Raw genomic sequence first — 22,154 nt, forward strand, 5'->3', positions numbered from 1 at the left:
TGCCTTGAGCTGAAAAGCGCAGGGACAGTGCCCAGACCCAGAGTTCAAGTCCCATGACCTACAAAAACAAACAAACAAACAAAAAAACAGCCTATGTCTTACCTGTAAGATATAACTTTCTTCTAAATGAATACACGTAGCTTACTTATCTCTCTCCCCTTTTTTTTTTGTCAGTTGTGGGGCCTGAACTCTTGGCCTGGGTGCTGTCCGTATGCTCTTCAGCTCAAGGCTAGTGCTTTACCCCTTGAGCCACAGCGCCACTTCCGGGTTTTTCTGCTTATGTGGTGCTGAGGAATTGAACCCAGGGCCTCATGCATGCAAGGCAAGCGCTCTACCACTGAGCCACCTTCCCAGCCCATCTCTCCCTTTTTAAAAAATTTTGTCGGTCTTGGGGCTTGAACTCTGGGCCTGGGCGCTGTCCCTCAGCTCTTCAGCTTAAGGTGAGTGCTCTACCACTTGAGCCACAGCACCACTTCTGGTTTTCTGGTGGTTCATTGGAGATAAGAGTCTCATGGACTTTCCTGCCCTGGCTGGCTTTGAACTGTGATCTAGGTCTCAGCCTCCTGAGTAGCTAGGCTGACAGGCATGAGCCACCAGCGCCCTGCTGCTATCTTGTCTTAAAGAGCTAAAAGACAAGGCTCATGTTATGTGTTTTTATTGAATGAATAGAGTTGATTCCTTAACTCATATCTATTCCAAACTACCTGCGGTGTTTTTAAGTCACCTACTTCCCATGTTCAAATAATTGTAAAACAAAAGCATTGATCACAGGGGCTTTCAGCTCTCTTATTTGTTCTGGTTTTTTTTTTTTTCTTATATAAATTTGCAACTTCTAATCCTTTTATTCTGTAAGAGTTTCGTCCATACGCACCTGTGATGTTTGTCACATGCATATACTACGCTGTCGCTTTGCTTAAATCATTCTCTCTCTTTTGTTTTTTTTGGCTAAGCCTGTTTGAAAACCAACATCTCCATCTTAAAATCAACTTGTGAGGTGGAAAGGTGCGCATAGAGATGCGACTGTATCTACAATGTTTTATTTCTTAAGTCGGGGTGAGTACAGAGAGGCGGCTGATATTATTTACAAGTTTTGCATTAAAATATTAAAGAGAATATTTATCTTCTTCCTATTTTCTATAAAGAAAATTCACGGCTTTGCTGGTGTGTGAGGTTCCATCTGTACAAGGTCACAGGACCAGAGGAGGGAAAAAAAAACTGTATCATTATTAAAACACAGATACATATATAAAAAATGTTCTCTTGGCTGGATTCATGTGACAGATGAAGTGGAGAATCACAAGTATCCTGTGGGTCTTCATGGATGAAATCAATTAAGTTGAGAAAAAGATGTTTATTGTTGGAGAGATCAAATGCTATGAGCAATGAGAAGCAATTCATGCAGGTTCTGATGATAAGAGAGTAACAGCGCCATTTCTAAAAGTTGGCAAACTGGTGGGTGGTTTATATTGCATCTTTCTTTTCTAATATACCTAAGTCTCTGGCTGAACAAGTTATGTGGTAGGGAACATGTCTGCATCTCCGCATCCTGAGATAGAAAAGTTGGGTTATGCATATGTATCAAGCAGACTGGGAAGCAGAAAATTAATGACAGGTGGATGTTCTGAGTTCTTCCTTTTCCTTTCCCTTTCCTTTCCCCTTTGCCCTTCCCCTTTCCCTTTTCCCTTCTCTTCCCTCTTTCCTTTTCCTTCCTTTGTGTTGGGCCTGGGGCTTGAACTCAGGGCCTGGGCATTGTCCTTTAGCTTTTTTTTCTTTTTCTTTTTGTTCTCAAAGCTGGCGCTCTACCACTTGAGCCACAGGCTCCACATTGGGGTTTTTTTTTTCCTGGTTAATTTGGGGATGTCTGTTTTGTGGACTTTCTTGCCTTGGCTGACTTTGAACTGTGACCCTCAGGTGTCAGCCCTCTGAGCAGCAAGGATTATAGGTGTGAGCCACCAACAACCGATGTTCTGGATGTTTTCTTTTCAAATTCACATCCTCGGTCATAAAGCTCTTTCTGCAGTGATGATGACATCTATCTTTTCCTCTAGTTAAAAAAATTTACATTAAAGCATGCTAGTTAAATATCAGAAAAAAAAAAAGCTGCCCTCATTTTATCCCTAATAGATGCAGCTAACAAGTTTACAAGGTGAGAAAAGTTCTCATTTGGTTGCCGAGAAATATATTTTTAAAAGTGTCGGAGGAAGGAAGCCAGTTTAGAGACTCACGTGTAGGGCTTCCATGTTTCTGGTGGTGCAGATGGAGTTCCTTTCCAACAAGATGACAGTTGCTGTTGGAGGCTTCCAAGCGGACCTTGATAATTCAGTTATAATCTCAAGCCACAACCCCACTACAGCAACTATCACGACAACTCTGCAAGAATCGTATTCTAAAAATCCAGCTCGAATCGCCTTATTTCACAGATAAAATGACTTTGGATTAAAAAAAAAAACCCTCTGGTAAAAAGTGAATCCAGAATTCTCTGGAATCCTTTAAAAATAAACCCAACTCCTTTATTTAGCTACTACTATGACAAACTGAATGAATAGCCAGCTGTTTTGCTGCAGGATTGACATGTGCGTAGATGATTTCTGTCAGGAGGAACGGCTTGGGCTTTAATTTAACCAGTCCTGGCTTCTGATTTTTTACAGAAGAGATGCTGAAAAGACTTACTTGGTTGGAGCTCTGGGCGCTTACATTTTAACAAATGCTCTGGATGATTTTATTTTATTTTATTGTTAAAGGTGATGTACCGAGGAGTTACAATTACATGCATAAGGTAAGGAGTCTGTTTCTTGTCGATCATTGTTTACCCCCCCCCCATTTTCTCCCCCTTTCACTCCTCCTCCACACCCTCCACCCTCAGGTTGTAAAGTTAATTTCCAGCAAAGAAGCAAACAAACAAACCCTCTTGTTTCCATATCTTGGAGTTCATTTCGTTTAGCATCATTTTATTTGGTCATATGCACCTAGCTATCGGGCTATTGTGATTCTCTGTTAGGATTATCCTAGACATATGCTAATTATTACATGCTAGGACTAATACTAATTATTACAAATGAGGAAAACTACTGTTTCTTTGGGTCTGTCTTACTTCACTTAATACGATTCCTCCCTCCCCCCAAGTCTTTCCTTACGAATGAAGTGATGTTATTCTGATAGGTGTATAGAATTCCATTGTGTGTATATCTATCTATCTATCTATCCTTCTGTCTTTCTATCATCTATCTTTCTATCATCTTTCTATCTTTCTAACTTTCTATCATCTATCAATCATTTATCTATCATCTATCTTTTTTTGGGGGGGGGGTCAGGTCCTGGGGCCTGAACTCTGAGCCTGAGCGCTGTCCCTCAGCTCTTCAGCTCAAGGCTAGCGCTCTACCACTTGAGCCACAGCGCCACTTCCGGCTTTTTTCTTTTTGCTTATGTGGTGCTGAGGAATCGAACCCAGGGCCTCATGCATGCAAGGCAAGCGCTCTACCACTGAGCCACCTTCCCAGCCCTCTATCTTTCTGTCTTTCTATCATCTATCAATCATTTATCTCATTTATCTATCATCTATCTCTTTCTATCTTTCTATCATCTGTCTTTCCATCTTTCTAACTTTGTCATCTTTCTATCTTCTTTCTCTATTTCTTTCTTTCATCTATCAATCTATCACCTGGAAGTGGCGCTGTGGCTCAAGTGGTAGAGCGCTCGCCTTGAGTTGAAGAGCTGAGGGACAGCGCCCAGGCCCAGAGTTCAAGCCCCACGACCGACAAAAAAAAAAAAAAAAAAAAAAAAAAACTATATAGAGCACTCAATCTATCACCTATCATCTATCTTTCTAACTTTCTTTCATCTACCTTTCTTTCTATCATCTATCAATCATTTATCTATCATCTATCTTTCAATCTTTCTATCATCTCTTCTCTATCATCTGTTTTTCCATCTTTCTAACTTTCTGTCATCTATCTTTCTATCATCTTTCTATATTTCTTTCTACCATCTTTCATCTATCTCTATCTATCTATCTATCTATCTATCTGTCTGTCTATCTATCTATCTATCTATCTATCTATCTATCTATCTATCTATCTATCTATCTATCTACCATCTATCGATTCACTGCAAGCCACTGGGCATCGGACAAGCAGGAAACACAAACAAACAAACAAACTAGACTCAGCCCTCTGCGGCCTCCGCAGGCACCTGCTCAGCTCAGCCGCCACCGGGCCTCCCCCCCCCCCCCCCCCATCGCCCCCAGGGACATCGGAGGCGGGCGCCGCCGAGGGCGGACGTGATGATTGGCTGTCTCCCCCACGTGACCGGCGCTTGAGCCTTCCCCGCTCCTCTGATTGGGCTGTTGGTGATAGTTGATGGACAAGGGGAGCCGGGGGCGGGGCCAGAGCCCCGAGAGACGGGCGTGTGGGTGTGTGTGGGTGTTCGCGTGCGCGCGCGAGCGTGTGTGTGCGCGCGCACGCGGGGCGGGGGGGGGGGGAGCGCGGAGCGGCGAGGGCGCGAGCGCGCGTGCGCGGGCGGCGCGGCTTTCTCCAGAGCCCGTCGGAGGGAGCCGGAGCGCTTCTCCTGAGGTGAGCGGAGCCCGCGCCGGCCGGGCCCGGCCCCCCCCGGCGCCCGGGGCCCCGCGGCCCCGCTGCCAGCCGCCGCCGGCCGGGCGGGCGCGGGGCGGGGGGGACGAGGGGGAGCCGCCCGCGCGGACCCCTCGCTGCCTCAGTTTCCCTTCTCCCAGCCGGGAAGGAACGCAGCCCGTCGGCATCCCCCCCTCACCTCACCCCACCGCGGCGGCCGCGGCCTCCCCTCCTCCCCCTCTTCCTCCTCCTCGGCCTTTTGTTTCCCGCCCGGAGGGAGGGAGAGGGGGGAGGGCGTGGGGGGGGGCTCCTCAGGTAACGGGGGGGACCCGGGCCCGGGCTGGGGTGAAGGGGGGGAGGGCGGGACGCGGGAGGAACCCGGGACGGGGGACTCGAACTCGTGCAGAGGCGGCGAATGCCCCCCCCCCACACCTCCACCCGTGACCCCTTCCATGACCCCACCCCCACCCTTCCATGACCCCCCATGACCCCTCCCCATGACCCCACATTTCCATGATCCCTCCCCATGACCCCCCCCACATACTTCCATGACCCCCACTTCCATGACCCCCGCCCCACTTCCATGACCCCCGCCCCACTTCCATGACCCCCGCCCCACTGCGGCCTAGGTGCGCCCCGAAGGCCCCTGGGGAGTCAATGGGGTGGGGTGGGGTGGGGGGGGTCCACTGGCTTCCCACCCCACGTTGAGCCTGCTGGGAGGAACATGTAGGGTTGCGCTAGGTGCTTTAGAAAGAATAAAAACGAAGAGAAAATTATATGTATACAGATCTATGTTTTATATCTATATGTATATGTATCTGTGTATATGTGTGTGTAACAGTTGGGGACTGGCAGAGCAGATCTCAAGAGACAGACAGACAGACAGACTCAGGAAGGAGAATTGGGGGATGTGATTGAGGACGGGTGGACTTCGCCAGCCCGGGGAAATGCCTGCAGTGAACTGCAGACCAGACCCATCCAAGATTGCTTTTTTTAAAGAAGTGGGGGGGGGGGGCAGGATGGTTTTGTGTGTGTGTGTGTGTGAGAGAGAGAAAGAGAGAGCGAGAGAGATTTCTGCACATTTCCAAGAGCTATTCCAAGTGATATTTCTTACTGTCAGGCAATGATCACTGGCTTTGAAGCAAAGGGTTCTAGATGGAATCCATTCAGATTTCCTTCATGCTCCTCCAAGTGTGAGTTTAAAAAAAAAAAAAAAAAAAGACCAATTGGCTGCCAAGAAGTGGGGTACAGGACTATGTCCTCCTTAAATCCCGCTGTAAAAAGGGAGTAGGGAGTAGCCAGGAACTTAAAGGCTGGTCAAGGTCTCATTTCACCAATTTGGCACTGGCAAGAGTACACACACACACACACACACACACACACACACACACACACACACTCTAAGCATGGAGCCATACAGAGTCCCTTCAGTTTTGCCATGGTTAAACTAATTTTGTTGGGTGTCTCTATGCTCTTAAGAACCGGTTCCCCTCACTGCCGTGAGGATTTTTACTGTAATTCTGCAGGGTCGGTGAAATTCGCTGAGAATTGATTCTGGTATGAGGGGAACAACTCTGCCTCATAGTTCAGAAACATCAAATTCATCTCAGCACTCGATTCTGAGGACCAGGAAGCCCTGTGTGTTTTAGGAAACACTCTAATATTCAGACATCTAAATCATAGCCCGTGCCCTGGAAATGTCTACAATTGCTAAGAAATCAGTTAATTAGTGGAGTTAAGGAGAGAGAGAGAGAGAGAGAGAGCACTTAAATATGTTGGGGGGGATCAAACTTGGGTTTAGCAGCAGCAAGTCAGCTTCTGCTGGGCTTCTGAGATTAATGATGGTAAAAGAAGTTAACTGTGAATGAACCTTGCCAGAATGACACAAATGACCCCATAAAGAAAAAAAAAAAATGTAGGTTTGTCATCTGATAGATTGAAACAGAAAACAGATGACTTGGGGCGGGCGGAGTAAAACTTTTAAGCTGTTGTGCACTGGTGGGGAAAGGAAGCAAGAAATTTCAGGGTGACGTAGGCGGCATGGTCAGAATAAGGGAGGCCCTTTTAGTTTTAGAGAGACAAGGTGTCATTTTCGTAAACAAAAAAGTAAACCACACAAAGGGCATACAGCGTTTGCTTAGCAGGGGTTTTTGGAAAAGAGTAAGAAACACTGATTTGTTTCTGGAAAGGTCCAACAGCAAGATGAACGGGTTTCCTTCAGCTTGAGGGAGACAAGACAGTGTTACCACCTATGGGACAAAGTTTTATCCTCTGTCTCAGTCAAAGCCCACTTGCGTTGCTTTTAAGGCAACAACTAGATCATTTCCCTTTCTGTCATTTCTGTGTCCCTCCCCTCCCCCCACTAGGGACAGGGAGGATGAAGAAGAAAGGAATGAGATTAGAGTCCAACCTGCGTGTCTAAGCAGTGGCATCATTTAAGGATCTGTGTCACTCTGTGTAAGAGCCTTCATGCCCGACGGCTGCAGGGCACAATCCTTTGGGTGCACGCCATAGGATAAAGATGGGGCATTCAGCCACAGGTGGAGGCGTTATTGGGGAGGGGTCACCCCATTAGGGAACCACTGGGGAGAAGGGATAGCCTTGCAAATGCTTCCATTTGAGCCAGACTTTGCTCCTTGTCACAGGAGCCTGGTGAGCAAGCATTTACTGGCTCCACCTCATGATTTCAGAGCGCCGGAGGCTCATCAGGGAATGCCCCTGTGGAGGTTAGAGGTCTGAGACTGAAGCCCACCAGTTATGCCTGCAAAAACCGCAGATGCTGTGGAAAAGCAAGCTTCAGGGAGACACCGACTTCCAGAAAACAAGCTGTACCCCTCCCTGCCAGTAGATGGCGCTGCTGCCTCTGGGAACTCGTGGAGGGAGCCCTGGGGCTATCAGCACAGTCGGGTGTGAAGTCTCTGGTCTAGATTTGTCAAAGGTCATGTAAGTTCCGTGTCACTGAGACTCAGCGAAACTAGTTCTGAAAGGAATTGTTTAAGGGTGTTGTGGGGAATGGCTATTTGTGTGTTTGTGTGTGTGTGAAGGCAGAGGCTAAAATGACAGCAAGTAGCATAAGTTTTTAAATTATTTGATGTACCTGTTGTTGGTTAACTAAACAGGATCTTGAGATCATGATTCACACAAAAATTCCCAGCAACTTCTCATTTCTGATTATTTACATGAAAAGCTGGCACGCCACACACCAAGTATGCTTGTGATGTCAAAACCTAGTGAACAGCCCGTAACTACACGTTCTGACAGTAACAGTGAAAATATTAGTAGAAATAATTCTGATTGTCCTGGCACTGTAGCTCAGACCTCTAATCCTAGCTACTCAGCAGGTTAAGATCTGAGGATTGTTACTAGAAGCCAGCCCAGGCAGGAAAGTCCATGAAACTTATCTCCAATTAAACACCCCCAAAAGTCTGGAAGTAGATCTATGGCTTAAATAGTAGAGCACTAGCCTTGAGCAAAAAAGCGTAAGGACAGTGCCCAGGCTCTGAGTTCAAGCCACAGAACCAGAATTTTTTTTAAAAAAAGAGTCTGATTCATCACTGTCTTTCAAGTCTGTCCATATAAATCAAGTCCAAGTTATTTTAAATTAGTTTCTTCTTTTTTTAAAAATTTTTTTGGGGGGGTCCGGTTATGGGGCCTGAACTCTGGGCCTGGGTGCTGTCCCTCAGCTCTTCAGCTCAAGGCTAGCGCTCTACCACTTGAGCCACAGCGCCACTTCCGGCTTTTTTTTCTTTTTGCTTATGTGGTGCTGAGGAAACGAACCCAGGGCCTCATGCATGCGAGGCAAGTGCTCTACCACTGAGCCCCTTCCCAGTCCTAAATTTGTTTCTTCTAAAACAATGTTTTTTTTTTGTTTTGCAGTATTGGCATTTGGACTCAGAACCTTGTACTTGCTAAGAATGTGCTCTACCACTTGAGCCACACACTGGCAGCCTTTTTAGTGATTTTAAGATCTGTTCTTATGTTTGTGCCTGGACTAGCGTTGAACTGTGAGCTTCCTTCCTGTGCTTCATGGTAGCTGGGTTTATAGATCTGTACTATCATGCCAGCTTTTTGGCTGAGATGGGGCTCTCATGAACTTTATATGCCTGGGCTGACCTCAAACTATGATCTTCCCGATCTCTCATCTTTCAAGATAAGACTCAAACTGCAGTCTTACTGACCTTGTTGTCCAAGGTTCATTCATCCATCCTCCCGTTATGAAATAGTTATTCTGGGTTGTTTTCTTTCCTTTCCTTTTTTTTTTTTTTGGGGGGGGTTGTTTTCTGAGATGGCTTGGGGGGGAAGGGAGAGTGGGGGTGGGTGGGTTGTGGTCTGAACTCTGGGCCTGGGCACTGTCCCTCAGCTCTTCAACTCAAGGTGAGCGCTCTACCACTTGAGCCACAGCGCCACTTCCAGCTTTTTTTGCTTATGTTGTGCTGAGCAATCGAATCCAGAGCCTCATGCATGCAAGGCAAGCACTCTGCCACTGAGCCACCTTCCCAGCCCCTGAGATGGCTTTTGTAGACATGAATTTTATTTATTTATTTTTGCCAGTCCTGGGGCTTGAACTCAGGGCCTGGGCACTGTCCCTGAGCTTCTTTTGCTCAAGGCTAGCACTCTACCAACTAGCCACAGCACCATTTCCAGCTTTTTCTGTATATGTGGTACTGAGGAATCGAAGCCAGGGCTTCATGCATGCTAGGCAGGCACTGTACCACAAGCCACCTTCTCAGCCTTAGACATGATATTTGGGGGAGGTGGGTGCTTTGGGCCAGTGGCAGACAAGTTTACAGTCTAGAGAGAGGGGTTTGGCTCTAACCCTGTCTGAGGTACAGCACCATGTCCTTGGGTGCCATTACCCCAACCATCTGCCACAGTGTACAATTTCATCTCATGACTCAGCCGTGTGAGCGCGAGTCCCGCCTCTCTTCAATAAACTGCTGAGCCAGTTTTTACTACCATAACCATGTCATAAAGTCCCACTGACACAAGGCAGTCACCATCATAGCTCATTAATGTTGCCTGGCGTTTTGTCCAAACACAGAGCTCTTTGTGTTGCTGGCTGTGATTTATCTCACCTTTCCTTCCTGAATTTGGTGGGTTGGTGACTCTCGAAACTCCTAAGCTGGTGCTGGCTTCGGCAGCACAAATACTGAAATGGGAACGATACAGAGAAGATCGGCATGGCCCCTAAGCAAGGGTGACACACAAACGCGTGAAGCATTCCATATTTTGTTTAAAACTTCTGTACCTTTAGTCTTGTATGTAAGTTGATCTGTTTTGGGAAGGGCAAGAGGGGGCACAGAAGTGGAAGGTCAAAGGGTGAATAAATGTAGCAGTGATGCTCACTAGACACTATGTTGACAATGAACTCTACAACTTGGGGAAGAGGCGGTCAGGACCCAACAACTGAGAAAATAAGGGAAGAAGTTACAGTTTCAGAAGACATGAACTCGTTACCTAGCTGATGTAACTGTAACCCCTCTGTACATCACCTTACAATAACAATACAATAAAATAAAAGTAAAAACTCCTAAACTGGGTGCTGGTGGCTCATGCCTGTAATCCTAGTCAGTCAGGAGGCTTGGGTACAAGGTTTGTGGTTCAAAACCAGCCCAGACAGGAAAGTCCGTGAGACTCGTATCTCCAGTGAACCACCAAAAAACCAGAAGTGGCGCTGTGGTTCAGGTGGTAGAGCGCTCGCCTTGAGCTGAAGAGCTGAGGGACAACGCCCAGGCCCAGAGTTCAAGCCCCACAACTGACAAAAAAAAAAAAAATCTAAGGGAGAACAACCCCAATGCTGGCCCACACACCCAGAAAGTATATTGTTCAGTTTCTATAGTTTCTGTAGTTTCTCTTGGTTTTGTTTTGTTTTGTTTTATTTTTTTATTTTTTTCCGGTTGTGGGGCCTGAACTCTGGGCCTGAGCACTGTCCCTCAGCTCTTCAGCTCAAGGCTAGTGCCCTACCACTTGAGCCACAGCGCCACTTCTGGCTTTTTTTTTTTTTTCTTTTTGCTTATGTGGTGCTGAGGAATCGAACCCAGGGCCTCATGCATGCAAGGCAAGCACTCTACCACTGAGCCAACTTCCCAGCCCCTTGTTTTTTAAATTGATGAATATTATCTTTTTCATGGTAGGGAGTTTTGTCATGGTATTTTCTTTTCTTTTCTTTCTTTCTTTTTTTTTTGGGGTCCGGTTGTGGGGCCTGAACTCTGGGCCTGGGCACTGTCCGTCAGCTCTTCAGCTCAAGGCGAGCGCTCTACCACTTGAACCACAACGCCACTTCCGGCTTTTTTCTTTTTGCTTATGTGGTGCTGAGGAATCGAACCCAGGGCCTTATGCATGCAAGGCAAGCGCTCTACCACTGAGCCACCTTCCCAGCCCTTGTTATGGTATTTTCATACATATAAAATAGTGTGATCATATTCACCCCCTCTATTACTTTTCTTTTCCCCCCAGTCTCCCACCCATATCGCTTCCCCTTCTACCTAATAGGCTTTCTTTTACTTTCTTTTGTTACCAGTTTCTAATTTTATTCCATTAGAATCTGATGTGAGAAGTTATTCTGTTTTTTTCTTTTTTTGGGAGGGGTGGTGGTGGGGTATTTGTTAAGACTTGCATTATGGCCTAAAATGTGATCTATTCTGGGAAAGGTTCCATGGGCTGCTAAGAAAGAATGTGTATTCTGAAGATCTTGGATGGGCTTTCGCTTTCTGTAGATCTCTGTGTTTGGTCTGTGGTACCCTTTAACGCTAAGGTTTATTCATGGATTCTTTTTCCCACCCATCTGAATGACCTATCTATCAGTAAGAAGAGGGAATTGAAATTACCCACTCTTACTGTACTGTGGCCTGTCTGTCCCCTTTATGTCCAACAGTGTTTGCTTTATGGTATTAGATACACCAGTGTTCAGTGCTTATGTATCTTCTTGGAATATTGTCCCTTTTCTTGATGTGTCGTGTCTTCCTTGAGCACTTTTGACTCATGTTGGCTTCGTTAAAAGGCAATACGGCGACTCCTACTAACTTGTGGATTTCATTTGCTTTGAGTATCATCTTGGCCATCTTTTAGTCTGTGTCTTTGTCACAGAGGTGAGTTTCTTCAATAACTGGATCTTGTTTGTTTAATCAGTGCAGGAAGCCTGTATCTTTTCGTGGGAGAGTTAAGACCATTTACATTTGGAGTTATTAATGAAAAGTTTGCACTAACTTCTTCCTTTTTCACCTTAGAGTAATGTTTATTTCCTACTTCTTCTATCTTTATTCTCTCAGTAAGATTTATTCTTTCCCTAGTTCACATGACTATGTATATATTTTTCCCCTCTCTTGTGTGTGCTCTTCCTTTCAGTATCTTGTGTGAAAATACTGATTTATTTGGTATGAATTGATTTATTTTATGCTTACCACGGAAAGTATTGTTCCTTGAATTTGAAAGGACAGCTGCTAGCTATAGAAGTATTGATTGGTAGATAATTTTATGTTGGGGCTTGATATATATCGGTCCATGTTTCTGCTGTTGCTCTGAGAAGTATGCTTTTGTAAGTAAGCTGCCAAAGACCCTTTTGCAGTATTCCATATTCTTTCTTGGTTGTGAATTCTTGGCATTTTAACTATAATATGGATATGGTTATTCTTTTATGGTCATTTCTATTTGGCATTCAAAATTCTTCATGTGCAGGCATGTGTGTTTCTTTCACTAGATTTGGGAAATTATTACTGCTATTGCTGCTGTTTTTGTTGTTGTTGTTTTTATTGACACTACTGGAGTTTGAACTCAGGGCCTGGTACTTGATAGGCTGGTACTCTACCACTTGAGCCTGCACCGTTGGCTTTTTGCTGTTTAGGTTCAAGGTGGAGTGTGACAGAATTTTCTGCCCTTATTGTCCTTGAACCATGATCCTCTGGACCTCAGCCTCCTAGTTAGTAGGATTATAGACATGAGCAACCAGTGCCCAGTTTAGCTACCTTTGTTTATATCCGAGGAGCACCACACAAACTCCTGCTCCACTTTGTTGTTTCCTTTCATCCTTTATACTATCTGTAACCCCTAGAACTTTTTCTGTGTGTCCCCAGATAGAAGTGACTCAGAGCTCGTATATATTGGAAGGGAAGAATCTTGTTTTTGCCAGAAGGCACACAGAAGTTATTTTGTGTTCCATTCCTAATTTAGACACATGAAAACCACTTTGGAAGAGAATTACTACCTTGTGAAGGACATTCACTTGAAGATCTCTTGATTTCTGTCCTGTGACACCTTGCAAAGGCAAAACTTGCTACTATGATGACCCATGCTTGTGAATTCTTCCTTCTGGGTCCTTTTTTTTTTGGGGGGGGGGGGGGCGGGTTATAACCAGAGTAATATTTGTTCTTGCTTTAGCAAGGGAATAAAAATTACCTTTGCGTCTTCCAGAGACTATTGACTGAATTCATGCAACAAACAGATTTGTACATTTGAATCCTAGCATGCTGCTGAATTATTGTTAAAAAAAAAAAAATTTGGTGGGCAGAAAGGAAGCACATTGACTTTTTCTGAATTTGTTTTGTCTGAAAACTAAAAGAAGAAAGTGGTGACCCTTTAACGTCTTCACCTGTCCCAGAATCCCCTGACTTTATGAAATTCGACCTGGTACCCGCACTACACATACCTTTAAAATGATGACCACTAAGGAAGGATCTCATTTATAGTCCATTAAACTCAATGCCAATATAAGATTCCTTTATGTCTGCAAATTGCTTTTGTGCAGAAATACTCTCTTAATTCCCTATCTGTTTTCCTCATAAAGTGCAACTGGAGGACAGCAGCATGGCTGTCCCCCGGGTGCTTGTTAGAAATGCAGAGTATCAGGCCTCCCCCGTCAGCGATCAAACTAAGCAGCTCCACCGCATCAAAATACCGAGATGATGAACATGCACGTCAAAGCCAGACATGCTGCTTCAGTTAATTTTGAGTCTTCCATTGACCCGTTGCGGAGGCAAAGATATATTACAGAAGAGGAAACTGAGACCCAGAGTTGTTAAGTAACTAGGTCAAGGTTATTGTGCTAGAATCTCATCCAGAGCTTCCTACTCTAAACCGAATACTGCTGCCTTGGCTGAGCCTGGTTTAGCCTCATACGATCCTGTTGGCTGCTCATAACCCATAGGGTTAAGTGTGGTTGAGTACGGTTGAGTCTAAGCCAGCCAAAGAACGTTAAGTGGAGGTAGAAAAATTTGAAGCTGGTGGCTCACATCTGTCATCCTAGCTGCTCAGGAGGCTGAGGTCTAAAGATCCTGGTTCACAGCCCGCCAAGGCAGGAAAGTCCATGAGACTCTTACTTCCAATAAACCACTAACAAAACAGAAGTACAGCTGTGGTTCAAGTGGCAGAATGCTAGCTTTGAGCAAAAGAAACTCTGGGAGGGGGGAAGGGGGGGGAGGGGGGAGATGGGAAGGGTGGGAAGGGGAAACAAAGGAGGAGGACAATGCTTGATAAGAAATGTACTCATTATCTTACCCATGTAATTGTAACCCCTCTGTATGGCATTTTCACAATAATAATAATAAAAAAAAAGCTCAGGGACAGTGCCCAGGCCTTGAGTTTAAGGCCCAGAATCAACACATACACACATACCTTAAAAAAAATATTGTGAACTACTTTTAGGAAACACACGTGCACACGCGCATACTACCCGTGCAAATTCTTTCATGTTATTTTCTATTCCCAGTTAGCTAGAATGGAGAAGACTCTCGCTAGGAAAACTGGGGATTATGTTCTAAAGACACAGGAGTTGAGTCACGTACCATTAGCTCCCACTTGTAATCCTAGCTACTCAGGAGACTGAGACCTGGAGGATTGTAGTTTAAAGCCAACCCAAGCAGTAAAGTCCAAGAGGCTTCATTTTCCCATTAACCCACAAAAAGCTGGACTGGAGGCATGGCTCAGTTGGGAGCACAAAAGCTGCAGCAAACCAGGCAAGAATGTGAGTGCCTGGATCGCTGCGTTAGGATGGCTTGAGTAGCTGATTTTCCATCTCTGAAGGACATATATAGGAAACAAAAGCACTTTTATTGAATTTGAACCATTAAGAGTGTGTCGGGCACTTAAGTCTCCTCTAAACAATTCACTTGAACAGAGGCTTGGGGCTTGACGTTCTGGTTCTTGGGTCTAATGCATGCATTCATTTTTGTCTTTATAGCAGCTGGCGATCGTTCCTTCCAGCATGCAGAAGTGACTGAGTGGTGGTGAAAAGCAGCCTAGCCGATGGGTCATGAGGATGTAAGTGCGTCTGAAGGCTTCCACACCCTCCACTCCAGGGTAAGGCCCACTCGCTCCCTGCCATTGTTCTCAGAGTTCCTGGCATCATTGCGCTCGAAGGCCTCCTGGCTGAAAGACACCTGAAGCTTTATTGATACAACTCATAGACAGCGGTGCAAATCAGCAGCCTCACAGAAGACTCGGGCCAATGAGATGAGTTGGGAACTAGCTCAGCCCGGGAATCTGTGGCATGTGTGTATAGAGTGTGATTTATGTAGGAGTGGTCCCGAGGACTTCCTGAGCTGTGCTACAGGGAGGGAAAGGGGGCTGGTTGTCTATTCCTTGATGTTGTATCATGTTGCTAGCTCTGCTGACTCCTTGTTCGCTCACCTACCCTTCACCTCCTTTGTGGGTCACTCTGCTAAACTTTCCCCTGCCTCAGTATATTTTCCCTGAAGGTAATGGCTTGAAGGTGAAAGTTCTTGGGAAAGTGGACATAGCATTAGCAAAGCGCCCAGTTCTGCCCATTCTGTCTTCTTCATCCAGCGCCCCTGGACAAGTCCATTCCCCCCCACCTTGCCCCCCCCACCTCGTGTTTGCAGCCCCTAGTTCGGTGCCTTTGAGGTTTTGTTTGTGCCAGGAAACAGCAGGACGAACTCACTGTTCCGTGTGAACTTTTCAGGGCCCAAGTGTAGGAAGAAAGGGTAGAAAGGACATCGATTCCTTCCTGCACTCTCCCAACTTCCCAAGCTTTGACTAAAACCAGACTCCTGGAAGAGGAAATTAATGATCAATACTAATGTAAGCAGAGCTTAGGATGATGAATAGAGGGACAAGGAGGTTAAAAAAAAAAAAAAGCAAGTAATCAGCTGAAAGCCTGATTGTTGAAACACCTGCATTTAATACGGGGGAGCCATCTCTTGATAATGGTGCCTCACTCAGGCTGAGCCAGAGGGCACCCAGAAAGGCTGCCGTAGGCAGGTACCATGTGTGGCTCAGTAATGAGTACCACTTACTGAACGAAATAGACAATTAAGGGCCGCAGATCTCTGGAGAGTCCGGTAAGTGTACATCATTGCTGCTCCGGAGGGACACACGTGCTTAGAGATAAGAAAAGCAGGGCCAGGCGGCCACAGAGCTGCGCTATCAGCGGAAGAGCTCAGGTGAGCAGCCGGCTGCAGACCACAGTATACGGGGGTCAAGGTTCTGGTCCTTGCTAGCTTTTCTCATAGCCAGGAAGGAGCTTCGCTTTGCTAAACAGCCTTCCTTTTTCTCAGTGGCTCTGGTAGCCTCCTCTATTTTAAGAATGAGCTAAAAAAAATAAATAAAAGAAGAAAGGATAACATGTCAGGAATAGCACTTGACTGACACATTTGTGGGTAAATATTGTACAAGAATCAAATTATAGAGGGAATCATTCTGACTTTCCATTAGGAACCAGAGAAAGTTACGTAAGCCGGCCGCCGGTGGCTCACGCCTGTATTCCTAGCTAACTCAGGAGGCTGAGAACTGAAGTCTCCAAAGATGGTTGTACGTTTCCCAGTAGATAAAGTCTCGTGGGTGAGAATCACAGCTGGAAGAGTGCAAAGATTTTATTTCACTCCCAAGTTTCTCTGGAAGTATATTTTAATTACTTTTCTTCATGTTCCTTCAATTTCCCTACCTGTAAAATAGCTCAGCATAAAAACAAAACAAAAAACCAAGATACATAGTACCTGGTGACTCCTTTAGGATGATAATAATAATTGTCTCCCCCAAATTTCAGGACCCATGCATCTCTCCTGTTATTTTTGATGGTGATCCCTTGGGGTAGCATAGGGATCTGGCGTGGGATGAAGTTTAGTTGCGTGGGAAATAATGGGTAGTATTAAATTCTGAATGTGTGTGTGTCACGTTCTAGCTCAGGGCCACAATCTCTTCCAGATAGAGATTTTCCTTTGCAATGTTGAGAACAATGAAGAAGGAACAGGGTGGAAAGGAGGAGGATTGGAAGAGCGGTCGCAGAAATTGCATCTGACAGGGTGATCTCTTAATGCTGAAATGACTCATGGGTAATTAGACCAAAGGACATAAGGAAATAACCTCCAAAAGAAACATCTCTTCCCCAATGGCTTGCTGACCCCCACTAATTTTCGCAAGTAATATAATAAAAATCCGAGACCATTTGGAGAAAATCTTTTTTTTTTTAATAGAGGTTTTACATTTCTAATTCTTCTGTTTAGAGTGAGCTATGGAAAGGGATCATTCTCAGTATGCCCTTGGAGTGATACATAAAATATGTTTAGGTTTTCTTTTGATGTTCTTCAGTACTTTGTGTTGGAGTAGTGAAAGACGCTGTTCACTGAACTACATAAAGAAGTAATCTATTCAAGTAGAGAAGTTCAGGTCAACTCTAGGACAGGACCGGTGCTAGGGTTAGATGTCAGCTGTTACGGTGGTATTCCTGGTGCCTGTTGATTTCGGAGTGGTTCACAAAACAGCTGTTTTCTCTCTTGGTATGGTGAGCTACTGTTATTAGTCTTGCTGTTCTGGGTGTGTGTGTGTGTGTGTGTGTGTGTGTGAGAGAGAGAGAGAGAGAGAGAGAGAGAGAGAGAGAGAGAGAGAGAGAGAATGAACAAGTTAAAGAAAACTTGCATTCTCTGGCAGCAAGTGAAACTTTACTGTGGTAGGAGGAGGCTGGTGTTCGATATTGAATTTTTCTATACCTAGTGCTACTCAAAGTGTGATCCCTCCACCAATAATATCAAGAATTGCCTGTGTATTCCTTAGAAATATACAGACCTACTGAGTCATGGTCTGTCAGGGTGAGCCTAGCAGTTTGTGTCTGACAAGACGCCAAAGAACTTCTGATGGACATGGAAACTCCAGAGGTATCATTGTATCTAGTGGTTTGTGATATAACAATGTCTTATAAATTGTATCTGTTATTGCCAAAGACACTGAGAAAGTGTTTTTCCAGTTGTTCAATTTAAGGTTCTGTAGTGGGGCTTGAACTCTGGGTCTGGGTGCTGTCCTTGAGCTCTTCAGTTCAAGGCGAGCGCTCTTCCACTTAAGCCACAGCGCCACTTCTGGCTTTCTGGTGGTTCATTGGAGATGAGTCTCACGGGGACTTTCCTGCCCAGGCTGGCTTTGAACCATGATCCTCAGAGCTCAGCCTCCTGAGCAGCTAGGATTACAAGCGTAAGCCACCAGTGCCCAGCTTCAATTTAAGGTTTTCTTGTGATAACTTTTTGGTTTTTGTTTTTTGTTTTTATCAACACATGAGCTAAGCTTTTGTCTATATTATCCACTAAGGTAGCTACTAACTACCTCGGACTACTTTTATTTAAATTAATTATAACTCAGTTCTTCCTTTGCCTGAGCCATATTTCAAGTGCCCCCATAGCCAGTCACATGACATTAGTGGCTACCATCTTGTTTTTTTGTTTTTGCCATTCCTAGGGTTTGAACTCGGCCTAGACACTATTCCCTGAACTTCTTTTGCTTAAGGCTAGCACTCTGCCACTTGAGCCACAGTGCCACTTCCGGCTTTTACTGTGTATGTGGTACTGAGGAATCGAACCCAGGGCTTCATGCATGCTAGGCAAGCACTCTACCACTGAGCCACCTTCCCAGCCCATGGCTACCAACTTGTACAGGGCAGATAGGGAGCCTGCCCATCAACTGAGAATATTCTATTGCAGAGTCTGGCTTTAATCTTCAGAGGTCCCTCTCTCTTAGAAATCCAAGTTTGTAGTCACGCCGTGCATGCTCTTTTTGTACCAAGACCCTGATTCTTTGAAAACAAAAATCCTTAAAAAAAAAACAAAAAAACAGTCTCTGTCCTGGGGCGACTTTGAACTTGCTAAACTTTTTAACTTGCTGCAGCAGCTGTCTGCTACCCAAAGGGCCATGGCCATGCCCTCTGACATACTCGAATGCGCTGTCTCTAAAATATTTGCCCTTTCATCCAAGACTGCTGAGCTGTCTCTTCCCATTTGTCCTCTCCCTGCCCTGAACCTCTGTGGCCAGGCTTGTTTGTACAGCATGTCTTGTTCGATACTGCCTAGAGCTCTACAAAGAGTCTGGGAGAGGTGACAAGAGAATTTTCACCTCTCTTCTTGCAAGTCCCAACTTTGGCTCAAAAAAAAAAAATGTGTTTCATAAGAGGGTATTAGCTGATGAGCTTCCCCTCTGAGGAACGTGTCTTCAAGCAAAATTTCCAGCACAGACATATTACAGCACCGATTGAGTGATTCTGCCCTACAGTATTACAGAAGAATTTTCTGTTGATACTATCTATTAATATTACCAGTATTAATTGCTCAGAAATGATCATTAGCACAAATGAAAAGGGGGGGAATAAAGATGTGCTTTTAAAAGATGTAATTGAAAGATAAACTGAGCCCAAGATTGTTTTAGATGACAGAGAGAATAAGAAGGAGGCTTAATCTGCCTTTGATATTCTTGCTGGAGGTGAAGGGAGGGAGGAGAGGTTGATCAAGCCTTGCACAGCCTTCCACTTATTCACTTCTGATGGGGTGCATTTCTTTCCATGTCTTTTAAAAAGGCTTCATTTTTTAAAAAAGTGGTTTTAGCTTTGAGTAAAATTGAGAGGGGAAAGTACCTCTTTTATACCCTTGCTCCGACAGGTATATAGTCTCTCCCGTGATCAAATCTCTCACCCAAATGGCACATTCATTACCATTGATGAGCTATGTTGACATCACGATCAACCAAAGATCATAGTTTATGTTAGAGTTCACTCTCGGTGTTGGGCTAATGTATGACATCTGTCTGCCATTAGAGCATTATCCAGGATATTCTGGCTGTCCTAAAAATCCTCCATATTCTGCTTATTTATATCTCCTTTCCTCCTATGTTCTCTGGAAAGCATTGATGTTTCTTTTCTCTCTGTAGTTTTGCTCTTTCTAGAGCATCTTATAGTTGTAGTCATACAGTATAGAGCCTTCTCAGATGGGTAAATCTTCCACTTAGCAATATGCATTTTAAGTATCCTTCTTGCGTGTCCATGGTTTGATCATTTCCTCTTAGTACTGAAGAATAATATATTCCACTACCTGACTCTACCAGAGTTGATGTAGCCACTCATGGACACAGGACTTTTCTCAGGAGCCTGTTGGTTCTCTAGGCCATCGTTACCCCCAGGGCTGTGTCTGCACTCACTGTAGTTGGTTGGTCCCCATTTTGCTTCTCAGCCACTCACGTGGCTCAGCATCCTCACGTTGGTTCCTTCTCTTGGCTCCTCCCAGTCCTGTTCTCCCTCCCTGTCACCATGACCCTAACTGAGGATCTGCATATGGTCCAGCTCTAGAGAAAAAGGAGCACAGTAGCTCTCTCCTACCTCTCGTCTCTACTTGTCCAAGATCTCATTCCAGGCAAACTGAGAGTTACTGAGGCTCGGTCTCTGTCCAACCAGCTGTGGGGGCTACCACTCTTAGAGTTTCCCAAGATGGAAGCAAGAGCAGAGTAGACTGACAGAACATCACACTCTTCTCCAGTTTTATAGACCCTGAGTACGTAATTCCTGGGATCAATAGAAAGTGTTTGGGGGTGATGGGCATGACAGAATTGGAAGATCAGCTGTAGAACCTATGTATCTAGTAGCAATTGTGAGAAAGCTCCAGTCTGTTCTTTTCTCTGAAAACGCTGGCTATCTCCCAAATGTAGAATGGTAGAGAAATTGCCGGAGTGGGTGATTACACACACACACACACACACACACACACACACACGCACACACACACACACGCACACACGCACGCACACACGCACACACACGCACGCACACACACACGCACACACGCACGCACACACGCACGCACACACACACACCTTATTTTTTTTTCTTTTTGCACGTGTCAGATGTGGTTCTCTCAGCCAACCCGTGTATCTGTCCCACAGGAATAATGGCTAGGTGACTGTCTCAGTGTTGAAAGACGTTTTGACATCTTTGACGAGTGTTATTCAACAGCTGGGTTTGTAATGATTCCAGACCTGATAAAAAGGAAAATAACGTGGCTTATGACTCTAAAAATAGCCTGCATGGAAGTGTTGCATTTGGAGATTACTGCCTTGCTAAAGTTGGGTTTAAGTGATTTCTTCCACAGTAGCGTCTCTTGTTCATTTCTTCACCCCAGACCTTGGAGCGTGGGATTCAGTGGCACCAGTGATGGAGTGACTTTACAAAAGAATGCATTCTGATCTTGCAGAAGGCCTGGCCTTTACTTCTGGTTCTACGTCAGAGAAAGAAGCCTGGGCCCAGCTGCGATTGGACCTACGCAGCTGTGTGAGGAGTGCCCCCGAGCCAGTACCAACAGCAACAGCCACCATTTCATCAGATTCACTTAAGACCCTAACACCTCTTGAGTAGCTGGATCATGAGCCGGGACGGGGGGAGGGGGGAGGGTGGGGAGGTGCGGCACATACAGAGTATCAGTATTTTTCTTAAAGCTGCACAGCTTCTGCTGAAAGGAGTCCAGCAAGGTTTCTTCATCCACTGGCTGAAGGGAGAAGGTCCTTTGTTAGCGAAGGGTGGGTAGGGATGCGCTCTTTTCTTCCAGCTGCGAACTGGTGGGATGTGGAGCGCAGAGATGAATCATTTGCTCAGGTTTCCTGTTCTGACTCGGTGAGGCTCTCTGTCCCCTCTCTGGAACTATTTTTTTTAATACAGAAGGAAGAATTGTATCCAGTTGATCTTAACATATAACCATGCTTCCTCTGAACAGGAAGATTCACATACAGCTAACAACATATTGTCAGAAGATTAAACTCTTCCATTTAGATTTAAGGAAACACTCATCTTACAGTGTAAGCTAAAGTAACTCAAATTCATGTATATGTCGTTTTGTTTTGTTTTCTTTTTTTTACAAAAAGAAAGCAAAATGATGCACTCTCATCAAATCAAGAATTAATTTGCAGCACCCCCCCCCCCTCGCACTCCCCGTGAAGATTCTGTACCAATAGTAAAGGGAATTTGCTCTCTCTGGGGTGTAGAGAGATTCTGAAAGATGGCTGGGTACCATGAATCCGAAATCTTTGAATCCAGTCCTGTCACACGCAACTCCCCGTGGAGTTCCTAAGGGGATAAATTCACACTGAGAGGAAAAGGGCTTTAGGTACAGATGCTTGAAGGCCTAGGGCTAAAACCCCCTACCCCGGAACTGCCTTCCCAGGAACCACAGCGGGAAGGTGCCTCCTCAGCCCTTCCTCTCCCAGCCCCACCATTGAAGCCCACGAAGCCTTCCCTTTTCAAAGAGGCAAGGCCGTGATTTATGTAATATCTTGGAAGGTGAACAGTTCCCTTCAGCATCCTCCTACCCCCTTAGAGAGGGTCCCTGGTGGACAAGGAGGCCTACA

The 22,154-nt window shown here is 45.3% G+C and overlaps 1 protein-coding gene and 1 non-coding gene across 3 annotated transcripts in view; both read left to right on the plus strand.

The window, feature by feature from the left end:
* The first annotated feature begins 4,512 nt into the window (after positions 1-4,512).
* The window catches only part of Tmem108 (transmembrane protein 108), a 125,227-nt gene continuing 107,585 nt past the window's right edge, over positions 4,513-22,154 (plus strand). For both annotated transcript variants that reach the window (XM_042666055.1, XM_042666057.1), the window contains exons 1-2: positions 4,513-4,568; positions 14,737-14,855. The gene's annotated coding sequence lies outside the window, so the exon portion shown is untranslated. The remainder of the gene's footprint in view (positions 4,569-14,736; positions 14,856-22,154) is intronic.
* On the plus strand, positions 9,691-9,797 carry LOC122095755. Its single transcript, XR_006145190.1, has one exon. It is a non-coding gene; the product is annotated as a U6 spliceosomal RNA (small nuclear RNA).

This window comes from Dipodomys spectabilis, unplaced genomic scaffold, assembly GCF_019054845.1.
Source record: "Dipodomys spectabilis isolate Male_0828 unplaced genomic scaffold, ASM1905484v1 ptg000360l, whole genome shotgun sequence".
NCBI classification, from domain to species: Eukaryota; Metazoa; Chordata; class Mammalia; order Rodentia; family Heteromyidae; genus Dipodomys; species Dipodomys spectabilis.